At 42.8% G+C, this 10,827-nt stretch overlaps 1 long non-coding RNA gene across 1 annotated transcript in view; it reads right to left on the reverse strand.

The window, feature by feature from the left end:
* LOC130273556 (uncharacterized) overlaps nt 1-5,318 on the reverse strand; it is a 41,253-nt gene extending 35,935 nt beyond the window's left edge. Inside the window, exon 1 of the long non-coding RNA XR_008844041.1 lies at nt 5,236-5,318. This is a non-coding gene — a long non-coding RNA (uncharacterized LOC130273556). The remainder of the gene's footprint in view (nt 1-5,235) is intronic.
* Nucleotides 5,319-10,827: the final 5,509 nt, after the last annotated feature.

Genomic DNA, 10,827 nt, shown 5'->3' on the forward strand with positions numbered 1-10,827 from the left:
ATTTATTTATTTTGCACCTGTGTCTCAAGCGCTACACACCTCCCGTACAATCAGTACAGTATCCTCAATATAACTACATGCAGAGTAATAGGTATCCGGTGCCGAGCACTCCTTTCTCTACCAATCAATTTGTCTCCTAAAATTTGTAACCACATTTCTTCTGAGTGTGGAAATACCCCATATGTGGATGTAAAGTGCTCTGTGGGCGAACTACAATGCTCAGAAGAGGAGGAGCGCCATTGAGCTTTTGGAGAGAGAATTTGTTTGGAATGAGGACCATGTGCGTTTACAAAGCCCCCGTGCTGCCAGAACAGTGGACCCCCCACATGTACCCCATTTTGGAAACTACACCCCTCACAGAATTTAATAAGGGGTGCAGTGAGCATTTACACCCCACTGGCATTTGACAGATCTTTGGAATAGTGGGTTGTGCAAATGGAAAATTACATTTTTCATTTTCACAGACCACTGTTCCAAAAATCTGTCAGACACCTGTAGGGTGTAAATGCTCACTGCACTCCTTATTACATTATGTGAGGGGTGTAGTTTCCAAAATGGAGTCACATGTGGGGGGGGGGGGGAGTCCACTGTTCTGGCACCATGGGGGCTTTGTAAACACACATGGCCTTCAATTCCGGACACATTCACTCTCTAAAAGCACAATGGATCTCCTTCTCTTCTGAGCATTGTGGTGTACCCACAGAGCACTTAACATCCACATATGGGGTTGCATATTTAGGGTAACACCGGCCTTTTAGTGAAATTTTTTTTTTACATTTTCAAATCCAACTTTAATGAAAATTCATCAAACACCGGTGGGGTGTTAAGGCTCACTATACCTCTTGTTACATTCCGTGAGGGGTGTCATTTCCACAATGTGGTCACATGTGGGCATAAATTTTTTTGCGTTTATGTCAGAACCGCTGTAAAATCAGCCACCCCTGTGCAAATCACCAATTTATGCCTCAAATGTACATAGTGCGCTCTCACTCCTGAGCCTTGTTGTGCGGCTGCAGAGAATTTTACGTCCACATATGGGGTAATTCCAGACTCAGGAGAAATTGCGTTACAAATTATTATTTTCTTTTTTCCTTTTACCTCTTGTGAAAATGAAAAGTATGGGGCAACACCAGCATCTTAGTGTAAAAAATGTATTTTCTTTACAATAACATGCTGGTGTGACCCCCAACTTTACCTTTTCATAAAAGGTAAAAGGAGAAAAAGCCCACCAAAATTTGTTAGGCAATTTCTCCCGAGTATGGAAATACCCCATATGTGGCACTAAACTGTTGCCTTGAAATTCGACAGGGCTCCAAAGTGAGAGAGCGCCATGTATATTTGAGGCCTAAATTAGGGATTTGCATAGGGACGGACCGGGATGCAAGCATTACCCTACATTTCCCAAACAGGGTGCCTCCAGCTGTTGCAAAACTCCCAGCATGCCTGGACAGTCAATGGCTGTCCGGAAATTCTGGTAGTTGTTGTTTTGCAACAGCTGGAGGCTCCCATTTGGAAACCATGCCATACGAGACAATTACATTTTTTATTGGGGGGTTGTAACTCTGTAAGGGTGTGTGTATATGTAGTGTTTTACCCTTTATTTTGTGTAGGTGTAGTGCAGTGTTTTTAAGGTACCTTCATAGGGCGAGGGTTCACAGCGGGTTTCCCGCTGAGTGTTTGAGCTCCAGCGGAAAATTTGCCGCATCTCAAACTTGCTGCGGGAAACTCACTGTAAATCCCCGCCCGTGTGAATTTACCTCGGCAAACCTCCAGCTGTTGCAAAACTACAACTCCCAGCATGCCCTTTGGTTGTCTGTGCATGCTGGGACTTATAGTTATGCAACAGCTGAAGGCACACTGGTTGCAAAACACTGAGAGTTTGTTACTTAACTCAGTGTTTCGCAACCAGTGTGCCTCCAGCTGTTGCAAAACTACAACTCCCAGCATGTACAGTCTGTCCATGCATGCAGGGAGTTGTAGTTTGCAACAGCTGGAGACATGCTGGTTGCAAAACACTGAGTTAGGTAACAAACTCTCAGTGTTTTGCAACCAGTGTGCCTTCAGCTGTTGCACAACTACAACTCTCAGCATGCACGGAGGGCATGCTGGCAGTGGTAGTTATGCAACAGCTGGAGGCACACTACTACAACTCCCAGCATGCCCTTTAGCTGTCCTTGCATGCTGAGAGTTGTAGTTATGCAACAGCTGGAGGCACACTTTTTCATAGAAAAAAATGTGCCTCCAGCTGTTGCATATCTATAACTCCCAGCATGCAAAGACAGCCAAAGTGCATGCTGGGAGTTGAAGTTGTGCCTCCAGCTGTTGGCTGTGTATACTGAGAGTTGTTTTTTAAGCAACAGCAGGAGGCGAACAGGCCTCACCTCCTGCTGTATCCTTCCGCCACCATTGCTCCTGTCACTGCTTCTGCCTCTGCCATTGCCGCTTCTGCCTCTGCCGTTGCCACTTCTGCCTCTGCCGTCGACACTCCTGCCGCTGCCACCGCCTGAAGGGGCTCCTGCTGACCTCCGGACAGGTAAGTGAGGCCCCGATCGCCGCCCCGATCATGGTGATCACAGGACAGTGATTGGTCGGTCGTTCCCGGCATTACCGGTTGGTTACCGGTGATGAACGGAAACATCCAGGGTGTACAGGTACGCCCTGGGTCCTTAACCACTTACCTGTATGCACGTACCTGTACACTCTGAGTCTGCTCCCTTTCTATAACGTGGGGCCACGGCTTCATAGCAGGTTGGGCCCAGCCGGGACCCGTGGCTAATAGCTAATTAACCCTTTAGATGCTGCGTTCAAAGTTGATCGCCGAGTCTAAAGTGGAATTAAACTGCTCCCAGCTAGCTCAGTCAGCTGTTCAGGACCGCCACGGCGAAATCGCGGCATCCCGAACAGCTGGAACATACATGGAGGGCCCCTACTTTCCTCCTACATGTCCGATCCAGGCATAAGCAGTCAAGCGGCAGAATCATTGATCAATGGTTTCCTATGAGAAACCATTGATCAATGTAAAAGATCAGTGTGTGCAGTGTTGGGGGCTATAACATTGCAAAAAAAAAAAGTGGAAAAAAAAGTTAATAAAGATAATTCCCTAATAAAAGTTTTCCCATTCAAAAAAAAAACTGTGTAAATAAAAATAAACATGTGTGGTATGGCCACATGCGGATATGTCCGAATTGTAAAAATATATTGTAAATTAAACCACATGGTCAATGGCGTACGCGCAAAAAATTTCCAAAGTCCAAAATAGCGTATTTTTGGTCACTTTTTATATCATGAGAAAATGAATAAAAAGTGATCACAAAGTCTGATCAATACAAAAATGGTACCGCTAAAAACTTCAGATCACAGCACAAAAAATGAGCCCTCATACCACCCCATACGCTGAAAAATTAAAAAGTTATAGAGGTCAGAAGATGACAATTTTAAACATATTAATTTTCGTGCATGTAGTTATGATTTTTTCCAGAATTACGACATCAAACCTATATAAATAGGGTATCATTTTAATCGTATGGACCTACAGAATAAAGAGAACGTGCAATTTTTACCGAAAAATGTACTGCGTATAAACGGAAGCCCCTAAAATAACAAAATTGTGTTTTTTCTTCAATTTTGTCGCACAATGATTTTATTTCCGTTTTGCCGTAGATTTGTGGGTAAAATGACTGATGCCATTACAAAGTAGAATTGGTGGCGCAAAAAAAATAGCCATTATATGGATTTTTAGGTGCAAAATTTAAAAATTATGATTTTTTAAGGTAAGGAGGAAAAAATGAAAGTGCAAAAACAGAAAAACCCTGAGTCCTGAAAGGGTTAAGTCATAGGATGGCAGGGCGTACCTGTACACCCTGTGTCCTGGATGGGTTAACCCGCTTATGGACTTCCTACAACAGACTCCAGCTGACTACTACGGGACGCAGAGCGCACCAGTCCCGACATGCTGCTGCACTAACTCCCCTTGCTGGGGGAGCGTGATCAACGCATTTATGATTTATATGACAGATCTATTGTATTTAAGTTTACACTGTGATATTGAAGAGAGAGAAGGGCGGAAGTGCGCCCTGGCAGGCTTCAGGTGACGTTGCGCCTGCCGGGCCACGCCCCCTTCCTTCCTCACTCACGGCAGAAGCCTGATCAGCCACAGGGGATGATATTTATATGGGGTTTTAGGTAAAAATAAAGACAGGGATAGAGTCAATGAGAGTCAGGGACAGATGGAGGGGGTGGGGGGGATTAGGAACAGTTTAGTTGATGATAGGTACTCTTTAATCTGTATAAGGATGCCAAGCAGAGAGAGGTAATCTTGTGCCTAGGGAAAACCTTTGAGCTGCTCTCTTGTCCTCATTAAATGAACAACAATAATCTGTATTCCAGGATGTAGGAGAAATGGCAGGATTATATAAATAATGATTGAAGGTCCTTGATGGACACTGCTTAGTATAAAGCCCAGAGGGCTGTATTTGTGGGAGGGGCTGTACATATATAACTGTACATATATAAACCCCGGTCTTTCATTCCCTCAGGGCGGGTGTGGCATTTTTGTAGTTTACCTTTGTGTGGCTGTAAGTGAGCTCACTCGTCTCCTCACTTCCGGTTCAGGTGTTCGGCTCCTGTGATTCGCATGTTACAGCAGTGTGGTGTTGGTGGGTAAGTGCCGGCTTGCCGGCATCTGTAAGTCATGTAAGGTATTTTTATGTATGGTCGGGGCAAGGGCATGTTACCCACTCGCTCTGCACCATAACAGGCTGCCTTCCGCTGCAAATTGCTCTGCATTTATTTTCGTTATGTTAGGTGTTATGACAGCTGCTCACGTCAGAGCTAGAATCAGGTCTGCCGCCAGTATGGTTTAAATTTAAAGTAGGAGTATAAGTAATTTCTTGGGGTATTTTGTTTAAACAGTACTAGGGTTTATATGTATTTGGGGGATATTCCTAATAAACAGGGGCAACATTTGAGATTGATGAGGGCAGGTGTAGTATGGTGCAGGGGGCGGTTTAGAGGTAATCCGTTGGGGGGTGGCATGCATGCTCCGGGCCTCTTGCCCGTCAGGTTATGCATGGGGGCAGCTAAGTCCAGGGGGTCCTGGGGCATGTGTTCACGTTTCCTGGCAGAGGATATTATGGCTATGGATATTAAATAAAAAAAATAAAATTAAAATTTTATGTGGAGATAATACATAGAAATCTGCTACGGCTATTTTTCACGATATGCTTCTATACTCACATCTTTTATTTACGGTCAGGTTTTCATTTAGTATTGCAGGTCCGGTGTCGGTCGTTGTTTCAGTTTAAATACCTGTGCACCCTAGGTAGGTGTATAAAAAAAAACCCAAATGAAAAAACCAAAAACAAAAAAACACATCTGCAACAATTATAATCTAGCCACATGTAATTATAACCAGTGCAGACTATTACATGTGTGTTTCACGTATTTCCGGGCTCATCCCCTTTCACTGTGTTGAATAAAAGGTGGTTCTTCCTATCTAGGTGTTATCCAGACGAATGTATTGAAAGGGTATCTTGAGCGGAATGGGTACATTGGCTGTTGGATGGTTTCAGTAGCGGTTCAGTAGTGGTTGTGGCTTTGCTTTGTAGGAACTTGTTGTCGGCAGCCAATGACCCCATGATGGTATCAGAATGACTAAATAGGGAAGTGGAGAAGGGTTACATGATATGTCCTTTTCCAGTACCTCCTTCCAGGCTTGGCAGGAAAGCCCTATTGGTATTGTTACGGGCAAGTTCAATAACGAAAATCGTTTGATTTTTGATTTATCAGCACCACATGGGTCAGTCATACCTAGCATCAATTCGTTGATTCCTTCATGTGACGTTGCTATGAAATATTCCTCCATAGATCAAGCAATTCAGATGTTGGTAGTGATGGGATCAGGTGCCTGGTTGTCTAAAGTAGAAATAATGGATGCGTTCAAGCTTCTGCCAGTTAAAAAGAAATTTTGGCAATGGTATGTAGTCAAGTGGCAACAACTATATTATTTTGCGGCTAAGCTGACGTTCGGTTCAAAATCCAGTCTATGGCTTTTCGATCAATTAGCTAGTGCCTTGCAGTGGATTTTACAGCACTCAGTTGGCTGTACCAATGTTATCCATTACCTGGATGATTTCCTGTTGATTGAGCCCCCTCAGCAGGAACCTTGGCAGTTGTTGGAAACACTAGAAGCATTTAAGCTATTAGGAGTCCCAGTATCCCCTACAAAGGTGGAAAGTCCAACCAGATTTTTTTTACTTTTCTTGGGATAGTCTTAGACAACCAAAAAATGGAGCCCCGGTTACCTGCAGACAAGCTAAAACGCATCCAAGACATGGTGGGCAAGTTTGTAAGATCCCTGGTTACAAGTAAAGCAGAGTTACAAAGTCTCCTGGGGATGCTGGCATTTGCGATGAGGGTAATTCCACAGGGTAAAACGTTTATATCAAGGTTAGTGGAGTTGCTAGCATCAGCACCTCATCAGGACAGTATTGTCCGGTTTGCACAATCAGCGATGGCTGATCTGCTTATGTGGCAGCAGTTTCTGGTTAATTGGAATGGGGTGTCCTTTTTTCTACCAGTGGTCTTCCCCGAATCCCCCTGAATTTTTACTGATACCTCCTCCAGAGTTGGCTTCGCAGCTATATATGGCTCATGATGGATAGCAAGCAGGTGGCCCAGTCAGGTGGATAACATTCCCGGGTTCGCCGATAGCTCCGCCACTTTTGAAATTGTCCCCATTGTGGCTGCAGCACAAGTCTGGGGGGATAGCTGGCGTAATAATTCAGTGGTATTCATTTGTGATAACTCTGCCACAATGGATATCATTAATAAAAGTAGATCGAAGTCACTGGAAGTTTTTGAGGAAATTAGTATGGATTGTCTTACAATTTAATTTTCATTTCGTGGCAGAACATATTGAAGGTGTAAAAAATGTAGCAGCTGATGCACCGTCTAGGTTAAAATATGACGTTTTCTTTCAGGTGATGCCAGGGGCAGACACGCACGGTTCTCCACTTCTACAGTTCCATTTGCTCAGCATGGATTAGAACAATACAAGCAGCTGGCACGTAAGCTGATGATGAGATCATTAGCACCCAGTGCTGCTCGCTCATACAATTTAGCTTGGGGTATATACAGAAAAATTTTTGCTGACTTTTCCAGTCTCTCTGAAGATTACATTTCTAATTTAGTTTGTTTTGTGACTTTTGCCATCAAACAATGTCAAATTATCTTACAATACGATAAAGGTATACTTGGCAGGTATACAGCATTTCCAGTCAATGGGATATCCAAGCCGGCCTTCACTATTTTTGTTTCATGCTGTCAAATTTGTGCTTCGTGATGTACGTAGCACCCCGGCTTCACCCCAGTTTCAGGTGACATATTCAGGAAATTATCTGACCTATTAGATACAGCAACATTTGGGTTTTGCGAAGTGCTTTGAAAAAAAAAAAACAACAACAACTATGTACTTAATTTTTTATGGTTTCCTAAGGCTAAGTTTCCACTTTTTTTTTTGCAAAACGCAAAGAAAAACGCCAATTCTGCAGCATGGCAGTGTTTTTCCCATAGTAAGCAGAGTTTAGCTTTTATTTCTGGATCTGCTCTGCAAAAAACTTAAAGACCCAACATTTCATTAAGGCTAGGTTTCCAATAGTTTTTTTTTTTTTTTACAAAAACGCCAATAAAAACACCCATTCTGCCGCATGGCGTTTTTTTTCTGAAAAATGCTGCGTCCAGATGTTAGCTGTAAGTCAATGAGAAATCGCAAATTTCGAATTCCACTTTGCGTTTTTTCACTTTTTCTGCGTTTTTTTCCGCTCTTTGGCGTTTTGAAAAAAACGCTGTAGTTCCCTCAAACTGGCGTTTTTTGTCAAAATCGTGGCGTTTTGCTCCAATAGAAGTCTATGGGAGTGAGAAAATGCCAAGAAAAACGCTATGTGGATTTTAACTTTGGCGTTTTTGCAGGCGGTTTTTAATCTTTTTTGGACTTTAGCGATCCAAAAAAGTGATGTAGATAGCTGTTTTTAATAAAATTTTGTAGGGTACCATTAAAAAAAAATTTCCAAAAATATACAGTAGTGAAGGAAAAAATTGTATCTAACGAAATGTATATTATTGAAAAAAAAAAAAAACTATTACTTTTTAAACAGGGATCAATTTATGTGTGCGGGGAAATAAAAATGTTCCATGTTAATAAAAAAATTTCCATCACTGCTGCATCCTTCTTTTTTTTTGGTACCCAAGAAATTTTGGGTACCAAAAAAAAAAAGACGCCAAGGTGCAATTTCCACACAAATGAAAAAAAATGCAGCAAAAAACGCCAGAGAAACGCAAGAAAAAACGCATGATGACGTCACTTGCACTGGCGATTGTTCAGGCGTTTTTTTAATCCCTAAAAACAGTGCAAAAAACCAAGTGGAGACTTAGCCTTAGGCTGGGGGAAATTACTCCCAGTTCTGGAGGTGCTAAACCTGTACTAATGCAACAATTGTCTCGAGTCGAAGACAGATATGTTTTATCCCTGTTGGGCACCAAGACATCCAAATCTGAGGTGTTGGTTACATATTTCCCCACAGGTCATAAGTGGTGTCCAGTTAGGGTGTTCATGGCAAGTACAAGTGGGGTGGGTTCTGGTTTGCCTTTATTGTCGTTAGGCACTTCTCCACTTTTAACTAGTTTTTTCACAAGTTCGATCCGTTCTTTGCTGACTATGCTAGGCCTAGATGTACAGAATTTTCTGGCCACTCTTTAAGAATAGGGTCTGCATCGGCTGCTTCCAAGCATAAGGTGCCCGGTCATATTATCAAGAGGTTAGGTCGATGGAAATCATCTTGTTATACACGTTACATTCCAAACCCAGAGAAAGAAATGTCTTTTGCCCTCTATAGGCGTGCCCTCATTAACCCCTTAAGGACTCAGGGTTTTTCCGTTTTTGCACTTTCGTTTTTTCCTCCTTACCTTTTAAAAATCATAACCCTTTCAATTTTCCACCTAAAAATCCATATTATGGCTTATTTTTTGCGTCGCCAATTCTACTTTGCAGTGACATTAGTCATTTTACCCAAAAATGCACAGCGAAACGGAAAAAAAAATCATTGTGCGACAAAATCGAAAAAAAAACGCCATTTTGTAACTTTTGGGGGCTTTCGTTTCTACGCAGTGCATATTTCGGTAAAAATTACACCTTATCATTATTCTGTAGGTCCATACGGTTAAAATGATACCCTACTTATATTGGTTTGATTTTGTCGCACTTCTGGAAAAAATCATAACTACATGCAGGAAAATTTATACGTTTAAAAATGTCATCTTCTGACCCCTATAACTTTTTTATTTTTCCACGTATGGGGTGGTATGAGGACTCATTTTTTGCGCCGTGATCTGAAGTTTTTATCGGTATGATTTTTGTTTTGATCGGACTTTTTGATCACTTTTTATTCATTTTTTAATGATATAAAAAGTGACCAAAATACGCTTTTTTGGACTTTGGAATTTTTTTGCGCGTACGCCATTGACCGTACGGCTTAATTAATGATATATTTTTATAGTTCGGACATTTACGCACGCGGCGATACCACATATGTTTATTTTTTATTTTTTTTACACTGTTTTATTTTTTTTATGGGAAAAGGGGGGTGATTCAAACTTTTATTAGGGAAGGGGTTAAATTACCTTTATTAACACTTTTTTTTTACATTTTTTTTGCAGTGTTATAGGTCCCATAGGGACCTATAACACTGCACACACTGATCTCTAATGCTGATCACTGGCGTGCATTAACACGCCTGTGATCAGCATTATCGGCGCTTGACTGCTCCTGCCTGGATCTCAGGCACAGAGCAGTCATTCGTCGATCGGACACCGGGGAGGCAGGTAAGAGCCCTCCCGGTGTCGATCAGCTGTTCGGGACGCCGCGATTTCACCGCGGCGGTCCCGAACAGCCCGACTGAGCAGCCGGGTCACTTTCACTTTCACTTTAGAAGCGGCGGTCAGCTTTGACCGCCGCTTCTAAAGGGTTAATACCGCACATCGCCGCGATCGGCGATGTGTGGTATTAGCCGCGGGTCCCGGCCGTTGATTAGCGCCGGGACCGACGCGATATGATGCGGGATCGCGGCGCGATCCCGCTTCATATCGCGGGAGCCGGCGCAGGACGTAAATATACGTCCTGCGTCGTTAAGGGGTTAAACGCGGTTGTGGCACACCTCAGACCGCTTATATTATAGAGGTCAGGTAAGTACATGTTCCAGTGGGAAGCCATGACCACAAGTATAAAGCCCAGAGGGCTGTATTTGTGGGAGGGGCTGTACATATATAAACCCCGGTCTTTCATTCCCTCAGGGCGGGTGTGGCGTTTTTCTTCCCACCACGTGTTCCAGTGGGAAGCCATGACCTCAATAGCAATTGTTTGATATGTGTGAATGTTATAAAACAGTTTGGGTATCATGTTCATGAGTATCATTCCACATCTCATGTATCATATGGCTTATGCCGTATAGCAGATAGTATAGCATTACTCTGCACAAATAGAAGAACATGGGAGACATTTATTATTGTTTGCTTTGGTGAGTAAGTTCTGAAGTTATTTTTTTTGCTTTAGTTTTGCTTATGTGCGACATATTTATCATACTAAGGCTCCTTTCACACTGCCGTTATTACACGGCAGTGTGACGCCCGTCAGGGGAGCCGGGGAGAATAGTCTTTTTCTCCCACCATTCCCGTCAAGAAACAATGGCACCCGACAGACCCCATAATAGTAAATGGGAGCCGTCAGGACCCATTGTTGTCCATTGTGCCCTGAGAGAGATAAAATAAAATATGAAG

Source organism: Hyla sarda, chromosome 5 (assembly GCF_029499605.1).
Source record: "Hyla sarda isolate aHylSar1 chromosome 5, aHylSar1.hap1, whole genome shotgun sequence".
NCBI lineage: Eukaryota > Metazoa > Chordata > Amphibia > Anura > Hylidae > Hyla > Hyla sarda.